This window comes from Aulonocara sp. 'chitande type north' Nkhata Bay, linkage group LG12, assembly GCF_057382095.1.
Source record: "Aulonocara sp. 'chitande type north' Nkhata Bay isolate Kocher_YH1m ecotype deep benthic linkage group LG12, A_spYH_male_GT1.1, whole genome shotgun sequence".
Taxonomy (NCBI): domain Eukaryota; kingdom Metazoa; phylum Chordata; class Actinopteri; order Cichliformes; family Cichlidae; genus Aulonocara; species Aulonocara sp. 'chitande type north' Nkhata Bay.
In genome coordinates this window covers 31054033-31070578 of record NC_141355.1, presented here as the reverse complement: position 1 = coordinate 31070578, position 16546 = coordinate 31054033, and the positions used below count along the sequence as shown (strand labels likewise).

The following is a 16546-nucleotide window of genomic DNA, read 5'->3' as shown; positions in this document are numbered from 1 at the left end:
ATTAGTCCAAAGTTACAAAAGCGGACAATAGTGCTTACATGTGGATGGTATAAAAAGTATCTTAAGGGAAGTCAAGAAAGACTCTTTGTTTGTTTGTTTGTTTTTTTATAAAAAGTATTTATGTTAAGTGAAGTAACAAGACTGTCTTTATTTTCATACAAACAAGTATTTCTGTCAGGAAAAAAGTTTTAAGTTCAACTTCAAATGTCAGGAGATATATTGTTGACATTACTGTTAAAATACACTTCCAATAAAGTGAGTATTGGCAAAATCGGTTGATGTTTTTATGTTGAGGCAGTGGGGAGTGTTATTGGCAGCTTCTGAAAGTAACTAATAAAGTAACTAGTAATCTAACTTAGTTACTTAAAGTAATCAGTAAAGTAACTAAGTTACTTTTGGAAGGAGTAATCAGTAGTCCGTAATATATTACTTTTTCAAAGTAACTGTGGCAACACTGGTGTTAATACACTCTAGTAACATTACATTCATTCCGATTACTTGTTAGAAGGTACTACAACTTTGAACACTTGTATGGTTAAATGTGATATGACTGTATGTCATAGATGGGAGTTTTTCTGTAAAATGAAAGAAAATAAAGTTTTGCTCTTTATGTTGAAGCTTGGCAATTCAGTGGTAATAGTGGAGTAATAATAATACGTCCACACAGGTCACAGGTCACAGTACGTAATATTTACAAAGCAGAATGATGGGTACATAAGAATAAGTCCCACATTATAGTATGGTAACATGATCCTAATATCGTTTATTTATTTATATAGCACATTTATATACAACAAAAGTGCTGGCCAAAGTGCTGTACAAGATAAAATTACACAATAAAATTAATGTAACAGAAATAGCATCATTATCAAATAACAAATACCAAGTAGGGCTGCCACGATTAGTCGACTAGTCACGATTACGTCGACTATCAAAATTGTCAACGATTGATTTAATAGTCGACGCGTCGTTTGAAGCTTTGTCAGATCCCAAAAGACACAGGAATAAGTAGTAGTATTTAAGAGTGTAATAACGGACTGAAACAGAAGATGGCAGCACTGCATGTACAAGGATGCCAGCTGCTGTTAAACCCCGAAGAAGAAGAAGTAGCTCTGTCTGCTAGTTAGTTTTAATATTACTTTTATTATTCTTACTGGGTCACAAAATAAACGTTTAGCATATTTTCTGTGTAAACTAGATGTGTAAACCTCAAATATCTGCTCAGTTTATCAAGACACTACATATTTTCAAAAGTGCTCTGATGTTTTCGGAGACGTCTGTTACCCACTAGCTCGATAGCTAGCCGGGGGCAAGGCTCACTAGAGCCCAAGAACACCGGACTCCTGGCAAATCGTTTTCAAACCCACCGCCGTCTTTCGCTATTCAGGTTAAACATATATAAGTCACTTAGATAATTTAAAAATTTTATTGTTTGGCTTTTTTTTAGTATTTTATTTGTTCCTGCGTAAATCAGTTTGGCTGAGATTAAAGTTGTAGTTTTTATACAGCTGAATAAACATCAAGCAGACAACTGATTATCAGAAGTGTGAGATGCTCGAGAATATACTCCGGTGTCCTGTTATATTTTAGATAGCAAGGAGTTTATTAAACTCCACCGAAATAATCTGCAAATTTCATTAAAATTTAATAAACTATCGTCTTGTCTTTATTTTTAGTTAGCACATACCTTAAACACTTAAAGCTGTAAGCTAATGATAGTTATGCTGGTGCAGTAAGCTGTACGTTTTATAGTCGGTGACTAGTCGACTATCAAAATAATCGTTTGTGGCAGCCCTAATACCAAGTAACAGATAAATAAGTAAATAGATAAATAACTCTCGTGCTGTGTTGAAAGACAATGAGTAAAAATGTATTGAAGATTGATGGTAGGGGCCTTTCTAATGTAGAGAGGCAAATCATTCCACAATTTAGGCGCTGCGACCGGTCACCTCTATGAACCAGCCTTGACTTTGGTGTAGCCAAGAGCAAAAGGTCACCTGATCTAATAGCGCTAGGGAGCCTATGAGGCTGCTATAAGTCAGACAGATACTCTGGAACCTGTCCATTCAGCGCTTTGTAAGTCACCAATAAAATTTTATATTTAATTTTAATATGCTTAAGCATTAACCAGTATCACCTTATTATCAACAGGTTACTATGTCTTTAACATCTGTTTATAAACATTTTTACTATTTTATATATTGCTAACATTATTGCTAATAGGTTATGCCTCATGTGCATACAGTTGTTATTACAAATAGTTCCTAGATCGTCATTACTCAGCTACACAAATTTCAGTGTAATATTACTCAGCTTTAATCGTTGTCGATAACTTGTTACATCCATATTGTTTCCACCTCATTACCCAACTATTACCACATTATTCCTAAGCTGTAATAGAAAGCGCTAACATCATCTCACTTGTAAACTGCACTTGTATATGCCACAATGCTATCTAGCAGTCTTGGTCCCAATCTTGAGACCCTTCTCCAGCTCAGCCTTTTCAATCTGAGCCCAAGTGTAAGCAGTGAGGACAAAATAGTAGACTTAAAACTGACTGGATGAAGTTGTGGATTATCAGGTTCCACCATGGGGCAGCAGGTAGTTCACTTCCTAACAGGGGAGCATCCAGTCTGCTCTGTCTTTGATAATAGTTTTAGAGCATATTTCACTCACTAGCTAAGGTTATTGTGATTTCTTGTGAAAAACATATGTACACCATTTGATTTTAGTATTTACAGGTATATATAGGTTTATCTTATAATTTGTGGCACCCGTAAGCTGTGATCTGTATTTGAATAAAGGCAACAAATGCTTTGGGAGAGAAGTGGCAAGAACACATCCCTGGGTTTTTAAGAATGTGTGTTCACTCTTCAGCGTGATCCTACACTTTTTTTGTTACTTGCAAAGCTGGGGAGACTTACAATACTCTTTTTGTTGCTTCTTGAACTTTACATTGTAATAGTAACACTCAAGAGCAGACAGTCCACACTGTGCATGCAAAGTAATAGTGGTTTAAGTTAAAACTGACAGCAAACATTCAGGACTTTTTGTGATAATAGAAATGTTGTATAGGAACAAGCAGTTAAGAAGGCCAACAAGTCGATTCGACCTAGGTTTTTCTGAAGAAATCATCACTTTTATTCATTCCATATTATTCCTTTTCCCAACTTTTCTCTCCACAAATCAGTATAAATGATCTTGCTGTCACTAGTTTCTCATGTCAGATTCTTGCATATCTCAGACAGATTCTTTGTCATGCTGTCGTTAGCTCTAAATGGGTTTAATCAGTTTCTCTATTCCCTCTCTTTTTTCTTGAAGGAGCTCTCTTTTTTCCACAAGAGTAAATTTATACAGAATTACCTCCCACTTCACTTCTCGGTTACTGCTTCTCATTCCCTTTCTGGCTCTCACCTCCTTGCTGAGTTTTGTCATGTTGCCATCCAAGATTGTGGAAAATTTTTAGCAACATTTTGAACAGCTGGCAATAGAGAAAGAGTGAATCAGTGCCGTGTTTTCTTGAATTGCTTTTATGCAAATTTAAGTGTAGTGCAATAGGATTACATAATCAAATCATACCAGCAACACATCTATTATCTTTGTAAATGATGCTGCTTCATTTCTGCTTCCCATCTGTCATTTATGTTAGTTTCACAGATTAATTTACCAGTTCTCTTTATTTCCTCATGCTGGCATATCCTTGTAGGGTTTTTATCCTATGTTGTCTTTTTTTAAGGAAATTACATATAATTGACTCGTCTAAAATACAGAACTTATGCAACTTATGCAATAGCATGGGCAGCAAGATGGTGCATGTGAGAATCTTTAATAAAGTTGTGATTTAATTAAGCTCTTTTTTTGTCAACCTGCTAGTTCCCTCGTGCTGTCTGTGTGATGTCCAGGCATGTGAGCACTCTCTCCTTAACCTAAAGCAGAAAGAGACGGAAAACTGCAAGCGTGGGAAATAACTGATTCTTGCACATTTTATGTGTTTTTAAAAAAAATGATTTTGATTGCAAGTGTAAAAAAGTAACAAACATATTAAACGAAATCATTTAGTTCTAAAGTCACAATGGTGTGGTTTATGCATGGCTTTAGCTCCTCTTATGGTATTCACTCTTATTCCTCTCCTTTTCCCCTTTCACAGGTTTCACTCTCTGTATTGACTCCCAGTCACCAACCCCCTCCTGTGTGAAAACCACCTCTTCAACACTTATCTAAATCAATTGCTTGATTTAATAAATCCGCACTCAATCCCATATAATTGGATCCATTCCAATTTCTGTGTGTCACATCGTTCATGGAGCCCCTTCTGCACCTCCTGTCTCCCCCTTGTTTTTTGTCCTTATAAAATAAATATTAATTTTAAGGTCTCACTCTCTGTTCCTTTCATTTTATGCCACTGTTTAACAATGAATCTTTGTCAGTTCTTATCTTTCACAAGTGGCCATCCTTCTCATCTCTATGTTCTCTAAAAAAAAAAAAAATGTTTTTCCCCCTTATTCTGTCTCAATATTTGCCTATTTCTCTTTCCATTTTCTCTCACTGTTTTGGACCCTTTATTTATTGTTACATATTAAATGTGCTTACACAGTATGGATAAAAGTATTGCACCACACGTCTTAATCTTTAAATTCAGGTCTTTTCAGTCCCATTGCCTCAGCTGAAAATGAAGAACCTAGTCATGCAGTCTGCTTTTACAAACATTTGTGACAGAATGGCTCTCAGGGGCTGGAGCGGGGTAGTGTAACAGGATGCTATCGTTGCAACAAGTCAGGTAGTAAATGGTATTATTGCAAAGTTAAAGCATTAGACGGACAGTGACAAAGTATTTACATTTACAGAAAATGCTGCAGCTCATAGTGTGTAAGTTCCCAGTGCTCTACTGTCTCAGTAACTGCACAGTTCCAAACCCTCTCAAGCATTAACATCTGCACAAAAACTGTGCACTGGGAGCTTCATGCTAAGTGTTTCCATTGCTGAACGGACTGGCAGGATTATGTTTATTATGATTTCTGAGTATTCTTGAAATTATCTCTAAGTCGCTGTGTGCCTATGATTTACAATCCAAACACAAGTTCTCTTGGATAATTTTTGTCCTGTTGAGCTAAACACATTCTGCTAAAATAATTTCTGTGGCATTAAAAACAAAATGATGCAGCATATATATCTACTTTTAGCTTCACCCTTTCCTTTAGAAAGCAGTCTGTCAGTTTCTTTGCTCAAATTAGAAGTTCATTCAACGTGTGCAATATGTTAACATACATAAAAACACATGTACTGCATACACAATCACATTCAGCAAAATGAGCGGTCACTCACAGTTGAATAAAACAGAGATAACTGATTCATGGCCGCTTAAGTGACATTATCCAAGAGCACGAAAAAAGGAAGAGAGTGTGACAAATAGACAGAATATGAGCCAGATGAGAGTAGAAGAGGGGAAGGAGGGATGAGAGTCTGAATGGTGCAGTGATAGAGGAAGGCATGGTGAGAGGTGGAGAGAAGGTCACGAGGTTTTTTGTTTGCGAAATGAATCCTCTCACTGCACGCTTTAATGTAAGAGCTCAGCCACTTATTCAGCCAGGGAAGGAAAGGACATGGAGGAGAGATAAGTAATTATAATTTCAGGATGTACTTTAGAATATTCACTAGTAACCACATCCATTTTTGTAGCAGTTCAAAAGAGCACAACCTGAGCTTTCCAAACAACCTATCTTCTGGATGGGGCTATGCGTAGTGGGTGTAGCAGTTTTGAATACTGTTAAAATTAGACTTCTGTGCTTAAAGATTGTAGCTGAAGTAGCTTCTGTATTCCCACTGGATTAAAATCATATCCCACCAGATTTTCTCCCTTTCACCCCCTGATCGCATTTTCTGTATGACCATGTGACATTGCAGCATGATGCAACATACTGTATGCTGAAATATTAATATAAATGAAGGTTGACTACAACAAATAAGAGTCATGGTTTGCTTAGGTTACTTGTGATTGTAAATTGGCCGCCTCTCCTCCTGTGACAGCTGTGATAGGCTACGGGCCCCCACTACCTGGAACTGGATACATATTAAGGGGAGGGGGGGAGGGAGGGATGGATTTTACCCAAAATTGGTCTCCACACTTAACATTGTCTGAATTAGGCAAATTAAATTATTGTATGTAAGGAGTAAATTAACATGGTGACTAATCATAAAAACGACCAAAAGAATCTAAGTGCTAAGTAATGAAAGCTACTTCACTTGACTTGGCTTTATTCTGATTACACAACTTTTGTTTAAGTTTCTTAATTATCTATTCTGTAATATAAAATTATGTTAGTGATGGTACTGTGCTAGATTGCGTTTTAGTGCAACACGCACACACACAAAGGAAAGCATGCATATTCCCTGGTCCAAGAGGTTCCAAATTGGTTGCAAAGAAAGTGCTGCTCCTGGTTTAGAAGATTACTGTGATTGCCTGTAGTTTTTTATTTTTGTCTGCAAATACTCGCTAACTACTTGCCGATTGGTAGTAGAGTTTGATAAAGTCCAAGACACACTGGAAATGGAGAAGGTTTACCTTCAAAGTTAAAGTTGTGGCTCAGCGTTGAAGCCAACATGCTTTAAAGGGTGTAGTCTCCATTTGTGTCACAGTTTTTGCAGCTCAGAGAGTAGCTGGCTAGACAAGTCCAGCACTTCCATTCAAACTATGACCACAGCAATAAGCAAGCAAAACAATCACAATGAGGTTTTTGACAACTGCCTGGGAAATACACATTTTTCTATAGCAACAGGTGGTGGACAGGGGGGCAGTGAGCAGTCTGGAGGCTAAGTGACTGAAGATTTGGCAATAATTTTCCCAGCAACTGCCATCAACCTCCTGCAACCAATCGCAACTGACAGAGAAATGGGGGACAAGTTAGCGACACATGGGTAGTGATTAGCTCTCTCACTCTCTGTGACTAAAAGCAGTAACAGGTGGGAGTAGTGTTTAACCACTACAGTTTCAACACTATTCCCACACTACTTTTCTCTGAATATGGCAGGCCATGTTATCTTTATTATGATAAGGTTATAAAATTGGGAGATACATAAAATTGATCTTCTATGTTGGCCTGTGTCAGTGTCAGCAGACTTTCTTTCTCATCAAAGATATAAAGACACACAGTGTCTAGCCTGGTGGCAGTTTTTTAGGTTTCTGTTCTATTATTTTCATGTTTTGTTTGATTTTCAGTTTATAAGTAGCTTTATTATCAAGCAATCTGCATATAATACTTAAGTGTTTTTTTTTTCTTTTTTCCCCCCTTCTGTTGTTAAATTTGAAACGATTTGACTTACTTACCTTAAACTACTTAATTAAGTTCAGGAAAAGATTATCATTCTCAAAATAGGCCTTTACCAACATTAACCACATGTTACAGAGCCCCATTTTCCCATCACACTCTTATAATACCTCAACCAGGGATGGGAATTGTAAACGTGTCCCTATAAAAAAGAAACTAAACGACATACCCCTCAGGCATTTACTAGTTTTACAGCATTTATTATCTAAAATATTACTACAGTTGGCATAGTGGAGCAGTTTTACTATCACACATGTTGCTGACAAACTGAACTGAAGTTCAGCTGAATGCTGAACTCTAGGATTCTGTCTCGATAAGCAGGATTTACAAAACAATTTAGAATTAAGAGTTAAGGTAAAATGGTCTCATTTCTTGTTTTGTATTCTCTGAGTTTGGAGTTCCCTCATCACATCAGATACTGAAGTAATGTAGTAATATTCGTGTCAGTGTTATTAACTTGTAATATTACTGTAGGACTTTTCAGGCACACTGACTATTGTTGCTGATGTTACTCAGAGGTAAATATATATATATATATATATATATATATATATATATATATATATATATATATATATATATATATATATATATATTATATTAAAACAACAACTGCTTAAACAAGAGTTAAAGCATGTGAAAGTCGATTCCCACTTGGTGATTTTACTACAATCACAAGCTACACTTACAAAGTTACTATGACAATACAGAGAAAATGTTTCATTTATGTTGACATAAAGGGTCATAAGGAGCAGAGCAGAAAGAGCTGGTTTGTAAACAGTTAGGAAAGTGTTAGATGGTGGCTTAGACAGCTGCATGTACGTGCCTACGCTGAGTGATACTGACAGGCAGATATGTTTGAACAACTGGAGTCCTTATTAAAGATGGCAGCTCAGAGCAGAACATTGTATAGTTCACATCTGGTTTTTACTATAAAATATTTATTTAAATTGACATTTAAGGTAAAAACAAGAATAATAAATCAAATATCATCGTTATTTTTTCATAACTAATGGAAGTCTTATAAGGAGAAGCTTCCATGAACTGGCTAATCAGAAAAGAGCAAGCTCCAGCCTTTAAACACTTTTGTTATTATTACTAATTCTTTATTTTAGTATTATTTATTTGTTTGTGTATTTATTTATTCCCATGTGTTTTACATCACATGGAAAGAAAAAAGAACAGAAATTGAAAATTCAACAAGCAACAGCTGCAAAGCTGTAAGGCTGAAAAGAACGACCTTGGGTTTTCAGTATATAGGACAGCTGTGAGAAATCTGAAATGAAACAATTCATTTTATCCTCATCCCACAGGTACAGTGTGATTTGAAAATGCCCCCAAAATGATCAATTTTAGTTGCATTTTGTACATAGAAGACGAAGCTTGGTCTTAACACAGTGACTTTAAGAGCAGGAGTTAAGAGGGTGTACTTAAAGCAACCTGTTTCAGACAGATGTCGAACCGAAGAGCTTCATTATGTACAAGATTTTTTAAAGATATGCAGCAAGAGCTCTAAAAGAAAATAGGCCTGCAAATGTGCACGATAAGACCCAATTGGGTATAGTTCTCCTGTCATTTTTAGGGCTATAAAGGTTGAAAGAGGGTGTTTTGAAACACAGGAGACACTCTGTTAAAAACCACACATAAAAAAAAAATACAATTCCTACAAAGCTTTCTTTTAAGGGCAAAGCACTCTTATGCCAAGTGAAAAGTGTTTCTTAGAAAGTTTTTCACCACAGTGAGGAGGAGGAGGAGGGAACAGTTGGGAGTGGGGAGAGAAGCACTTGATGGCACACTCTTGACTTGTCTCTGTTTGAAAAGCTGAACCTGCAGCTAAGAAAATCTCAAAGCTGTTTTTGTGTATTCGCCCGTGTGTGTCAGTAAGCACAAGCATGTAAGAATCCACTGATTACGTGTGGTGAAATCAAAGCTTTGAGAGAAAAACTGATCAGAAAAGCCACCTTTATTTTCCTTTTCCCTCTCTCCCAGATAAAGATTTAAAAAAAATTATATTTTTGAGAAAATACGTTTTTGATTATAATTTTTTTAATCAGGTGCAGTACAGGAACTGAAAATGGAAAAAGTGCATATATAGATTGCTTTTTCCCTCATCTTCTTTTCCTATAAATATGTACACTCACCCACAGACGTACATATAATAAGCACCAACAAACAAACCAAACCTGAGAATAAATGCACGCTGACATACTTACAGAGAACAAACGCAAAGATCACCAAAATCAAACTGCACATGCACAGCAAACAGAACAAACACAAATACACAGATGCACACGTAAAGCAAAAAGGCATGCTGACACATTTGTTCAAACACACACGCATAAACACACACAAACGCACACAAACACACAGTAGGTTTTGACAGAATCGCGCCCACATAGGCAACCTGCAAAGAGAGAGGGAGAGAGAAGGAGAGAGATGGAGGTGGGGGAATGAGGAGAGGAGTGAATGAGAGGGAGAGGAAGGAAGAAGAGAGGAAGAGCATATAGGACAGCAAGAGAGAGAAGGGGGTGATAGAAAGGGTAGAAACAAAGTGAAAGGAAAACAAAAGAGTGACAGACAATATAAGAGGAAAGATATGTGCTAGATGAGTGATGAAAACATGAAAGGGACTTCCTCTGAAACACCCAGCCACCACAAATCAAACAGTCTATCCAATTATAGCTCATCATCAATGTATCAGACACACACGCACACACACACACACACACACACACACACACACACACACACACTCACACACACACATATGCTATCAATCCAATTTATAGGTATGTTAAATACTAAAAAGCAAATGATAAGTAGGTCAGTACTTCACCTTTTAGACTTACATAGGCTTAGTCTTATGTATAATGATCTGAAAAATGAGCATCATACATAAAACTGCATCATATGACATGTGGCTTTACATGTGAGAAGATATTTCTCCCCCAGTGAAAGAAGTGGAATGCATAAATAATGTTGAGACAGTATAGGGCCTTCTCTGCACTCTATTTCAGCTCTGTCAATACCACAGCTCAGTTCCTGACTGTAAAAAAGTAATTCACACTATAGGTGTTCACATGAGCATACTGAGCTCACTTCCACCCTGGAATCACCCTGTTTGGGGTCGAATTCTAGGTTTCGAGTGAAAGGAAATTTGTTTGGCTCAAGCTTATTCTGTACCTGGAGATGTGCTCTTAAGGTGATATATCTCAGTTTCATACCTACACAGTATGTGTTTTTAAATCGTTTTTTCACAGGAAGTGAGTACACCCCTGTCACTTAAATTAAATTATTCAAAATGGTATGAGCTCTTGATTCAATTCAATTCAATTTTATTTATATAGCGCCAAATCAGAACAACAGTAGCCTCAGGGCACTTTTATACAGTAGATCCTACAATGATAGATACTTTAAATGATATATATCATTGATAAGTAGAATGATATATCTATATATATATATATATATATATATATATATATATATATATATATATAGAGAGAGAGAGAGAGAGAGAGAGAGAGAGAGAGAGAGAGCGAGATATCATATAGTTATTATAAATTATCCTAATCCCAAGTGAACTCTTTTAAAATGAGATGTGAAGAACCAAACTAAAATGTTCTCGGTTGTAGTGTCTGTATATGTGCATCTGGTCATATGCCATATGGACATTGCCAGAAGAATTTTTAAAAAGTCACTGAGACTTTACCAAAATGCACAAATGAAAACATAGCTGTAGTCGGGAGGTACGGGATGAGCTATAGTTTCTATATTCAAAACAACAGAATGTCCTCCCAGAATGATCCCACAATATAACACTGGAAAGCAGACAGGCAAGTGCTTCAGACTTGGCACAGGGGTTATCAATGGAAATCTGAGTTTCTTGTGACAGCTCAGACAGTGTGAAGGACCTCTGTGGATGGTGGCCAAGGGAAAAAAAAAACAGTGAAGCATGGAGGTGGAGTGTGACGATATGGGGCTAAGTGCAAAAGGTGTTGTGTGGAGATGACATTTACAGATGGGACCATAAATGCCTGTGAATACAACAAAATACTGGCTGACGTAATGATTCCCAGTCTCCAGAAGCCTGGCAGAAGAGGAGTATAGATTTTCCAAAGAAGCAAACAGTACAAACTGTGACCTGGCTGAATATCTCCCCTGACTTGAATCTAATAGAACACTTTTAGAACACTCTTTGCTTATTAAGCAACACAAGTTTAGCAAAATTCAAAAGTTCTGAATCACAGTAACGAAGGGGTAAAATTACTTTTGTAACAGTGAGTTAATACTTTTGGTCCTCTATTTTTTTTTAAATAAAAGCTTCTCATTTTTTATAAGACAGTTAAGAAAAAGACTGGAAATGGTTTGGGGCAGACTTAAACGCAGGCTCCTGCAAAACCTTTAATAAAGCTTAAACAGGTGAGTTTGTAACAACCCTTACTATTGTGGTATAGTATCGCTAGGAGGTGTTGTCCCACTATTGTAGTAGTTGAAGAGACTCCTAGTACGTGAGTGTGGTGGCAGCCGTTACATGCTGCTCGTGTATCTGTTCCGAGAGAAACTGTACCATTGTAACGGGCTAGCACCTGCGACTGCCTAACCCCGCACATGTATGTACCGACAGAGTAGAGCTGTGGAGACCTGGCTGGTATGGTCTTGTACAGCTAAAGACAAATAAAGGTCTGTTGTTCAATTTAACCGACTGGCCTCCAAGTTATCCGGCTAACCTCCACACCACATGCCCGCTGGACCTGCTAGCCGCTTCTTCCTCACCAGACTGTTACAAGCTATAACAGCACACTGGCCCTACTTTTAATATTCCTAAACAGTTTTAAGAAAAATAAGCACAAATGCAGTGCTGTTGGGTTGAGAAAAACTGCAAATTCAGTCATTACAATCACCCTGGAATCACTGCATCCACTGCTGTACAGTACACTGTAAACAAAGATCATATTTTTACAGAGCAAATTTTTAAGTAAACAGTAATACCACTGGTACCAGTAATTTACAATAGAAACCAGCTTGGCACAGTTAACTGTGAGAAGCTGTTATCAGATTTTTACTATGAACTCCAGAGCAGTCCCTTGGTCCCCATTTTTAAATAAGCCTGGGCTCTAAACAATTCCTCAGTGATCCATGAGACGCATTTATTCCATTTAAACTTCCAAAGAGCCCCCTCTGGAAATATTAGCTTTAAGAATGCATCGCTGAAACAGGCTTACAAGACACTCGTGCTGGAAAAATATATCAGAATCTACTATATCATTACAAGCAGGGCCCCACTGCTCTTTCAGCACTTACTCTGTGGGCGTTCGATGTAGTCCTCGTTCATGCATTTGTCCTGTTCATTTATATGCAAACATTTTTTTTTTTTTTTTTTTTTAACAACTAGGGAATTCTTTGAACCTCTCGGGCATTAAGCCCAAGAGCAGCAGTGTGTCAGAAAGAAAAACTATTACTTCTGGATGTGCATATTTGTAATGCCATAGTAATATTTTTGTGTGATTTGAAGCTCCAGCTAGTCTTGCAGTAATGTTGCAAAGTAAAAGAATACCTTCCAAAAGATCCACTCTGTTGTGTTAAATTTTGGCTCTTAGCCTCTCCTTTCTTCCTCTCACCTCTTCTATTTTCACAGTCATACTCACACACACACACACACACACACACACACACACACCATATGAGGTCCAGATTGGACCAGGCACTCCTCCCAGAGCTGATGTAATGTATGGGTGGGGAGGAGGAACACTGGGATAAGGAGGGTAGAGCTCAGAGGGAAAACCGCATGTGTGTTTGGGAAATTTGAACTCAGTACGTGTTGTCAGTGAATATGTTAGGTTTTGTAAATGGATTCCCCAGTGAGCTCAGTGAACACTACAAAGCTTTTTTGCCCTTCACTCTGAAGCATTTTCCTTGCTTTTAGTAACATTTTTTCTTTCTTTTGTTGCATAGAAATCAGCACTTAAATGAGAAACTGCTAAATATAGTACTGATGCACAGTTTTGACCTCAGCGAGCAAATACTCTTGGCAATTTTTATTTACATACTTTGTTACTTAAATGTACATTCATTTAACCCCTGAGGAGAAATTTAAGTCCTTCTCTTTAAGTGGTAGTCACTGTAGAGGTCACTTGCATTTATCATGTGCATCTATCATCTGCCTTCTACTAGTGCAGACAAGACTGTTTTAAACATTAGGCTGCAAAGCAGGATGGTATATTTTAAAAAGAAATCCTTGTAAGCACAAGGTAGTTACTGGATATTATTTTATAACTTGTGACAGCAGAGAAAAAGCAAAAATTACTTTTCCAAGTACATCCTCTGAGGGATGAGACTAAAGTGCAGCAAGAGCTGAGCAAAGATGCAGCATAAAGTCATATTTCTAAGGCTGCTAAAATGTGTGACAATGTGTAGCTTGCAGTACTGTCATTAATATTAAAAAAAAAAAAAATATATATATATATATATGATATGATATGATATGATATGATAAGATAAGATAAGATAAGATAAGATAAGATAAGATAAGATAAGATAAGATAAGATAGAACTTTATTAATCCCTCGGGTGGGTTCCTCTGGGAAATTCGACTTCCAAAAAGCACAGCAACGACCGAAGTTACAGTTACAGAATTGTTATATATATATATATATATATATATATATATATATATATATATATATATATACACACACACACACACACACACATATATAAATACAGAGACAAATATAAATAAAATATACAAAGGGGATAAATAGAATAAATAGGAATAAAAAATAAAAATACAAGTGAATTGCACATTTCAAGTATTGAGTCTATTGCACTGTTGACTATTTACAAAAAGTATTGCACAAGGTATTGGACAGTGAGGTGAAGAGGCACTACAGCTTAGTTGTTCCCCCCTCCTTTGTCCTCCTGTTTCCCCTCCCTCTCCCCTCCAGAGAGGAGTTAAACAGTTTGATGGCGTGTGGGACAATATATATATATATATTTTGCATCATTCAATAACATACTGTTTGTTAATGACACCTCAGAGTTCTCATTATCTTTTAAAATCACACAGTAGTACTAATGATTTCATTTTTAGGGCAGCGTCCTGTTCAACAATTTTTCTCCCTCCCCACCCTCATCCGTCTCCCTCTGTCAAAATGACGCTCAGCCCTGTCTGACTCATCTGTGATGTTGCGCTGCTATGCCAGCTGAGACATCCATCTAAACAGACAGACTGACAAACGTGAACACACAGGCACACTGAGACATGGAGCAATACCGATACAGACTGAGAGAAACTGGAAGTAAATGTCTGGATAAACACGTTCTTGCACGCACAAGTATCAAGTACATGCACATGGATAATCTACATTGAATCATTGAATTCTGCCACATATTAAGATTACATTTTTTTCTTTGTCAGTTACGAGCCCGTCTTCATTCCCAGGACATCAAATACTACTGTTTTGCCAAAGCTGCTGGCGCCTAAGAAATACACACAAGGTGTCCTTTGGTCTGTCTGCTGAGACACACACACAGGAGGCTTAAAAGGACCCTCTAGCATCCCATTTAAACACACTAATGTTGCAGTGTGCGGGATTATTGCCGAAAAGGGGCATATTACAACCCAAACCAAATCTTTTCCTAAACCTTATCAAATATTTTTGGTGCCTAAACCTGACATGGATCATAGTCCCCTGGCAGACAAACCTGTCAGTCCTCCAGCCACTTTATCACTCTTTAAAGAGTTTTGGTATTCCTTGGAATCTAGTGCTTCTGCTGTTCTACCCAAGTGACTCCTTTTGAGTGTGGCTGTAACACATGTGGAATCTGACCCAAGGGCAGTATTTAACCCTAATGTGCTATAGTTACTCCAACAGTGGGCCTGCCAAGACTTTAAGTTAACTAAAATCTGCTCAAACAAATGCAGTAACACAAGGTATGAAAATGTGAGTATAGGGTTTTTAGGATGTTCTTGAAAAAGATTATATGCTCACTTTAGAAACTGGAACAAACAAACAGCAATCTAGAGATATTACACACCTGAATGAAATGAACCTAAAGGGTTTGTTCATTCAGTAAGCACTCTCCAGCACAAAACCATTACAGACAAGTGAACAAATGCTGGTAAGGCACGCACACAAAGACAAACTCACAAAAACAAACAGCGAATTGAACGTAGAAATTTATATGTGAAAAGAAGAGTGGTAGTCTGTGTTGATTACATGAAGCAGAACTGTCCTGCAGAGTTAATTTTGTGGCATAGAACTGAAAGAGTTTAATGAGCCAGAATTGCCAAACCACAGTCTGTAGGTGGTTTGCTGGCTTAGCAACAAATTGTACTTCAGTGAACATAAAAGTGGATCACTGAAGCCCCATAGAGCAGCGTTTTTAATGAGCCAACACTGCTTGGTAGATGCATGGATGGATACTGAAGTGATAAGCTCAGGTAATTGGTGTTTTATCCAAAATGTCGAAATAATTCTAAAACTTCAGTCATATAAATCAGCAGTTAGGGCTTTGGCCGTTAATTTGCCTGATTGTGGGCACTGGCTAGCATAAATGTCTGATAGCCTATAGATCAACTGTGTATTCTTAAGACTCACCGACATAACCGTTTTTCTAAGACCATTCAAAAAACACTATTTTGGGTTCCGTACAAAAGGTCCAGGGCCCATTGTAATTTTTAGTTAAAAGGCTGCAGTGTGAAGGTCACAGCATTGCTATGTTCAAAGCCCAAGTGAACCGAGAGCAGAATGGGAAAAGAGTGCAATAAGCACACATACAATATCGAGTGCACGCATGTTTGTGTGTGTGTGTGTGTGTGTGTGTGTGTGTGTGTGTGTGTGTGTGTCACTCGGGGACAGTTTGCTTTTTACACCAACACTCCCTACAACCGCCACTTCTTCGCGTTTCTCTCTCACTGCCTCCTTTGGGATGATGCTAACAGCTAAAACTGAGAGAAGCCGGGGTGAAGGTGGAACAACTCGGGACAGAAGAGCAGAGGAAAAGTAGAAGCAAAGGAGACACTTTTAGAGAAACTAAGAGAAAGCGTGCGGCGCTTCTAATTTGCTGACGAGACAAGTACATTTTCTGTACTGTGAGAGCCGATCCCCCTCGCTGTCACATATTGCAGTTTCAGAATAAACTGTAAAACAATGAGGAGTAATATTAATTTCTTTCCTATATATGTTGGCATCCTTGCAATGATGAATGTACGGTATGTA

At 37.5% G+C, this 16546-nt stretch overlaps 1 protein-coding gene across 1 annotated transcript in view; it reads right to left on the bottom strand.

Moving 5' to 3' along the window:
* LOC147317771 (transmembrane protein 132C) overlaps window positions 1-16546 on the bottom strand; it is a 285996-nt gene that overhangs the window by 226013 nt on the left and 43437 nt on the right. The gene's annotated exons all lie outside the window — the stretch shown is intronic.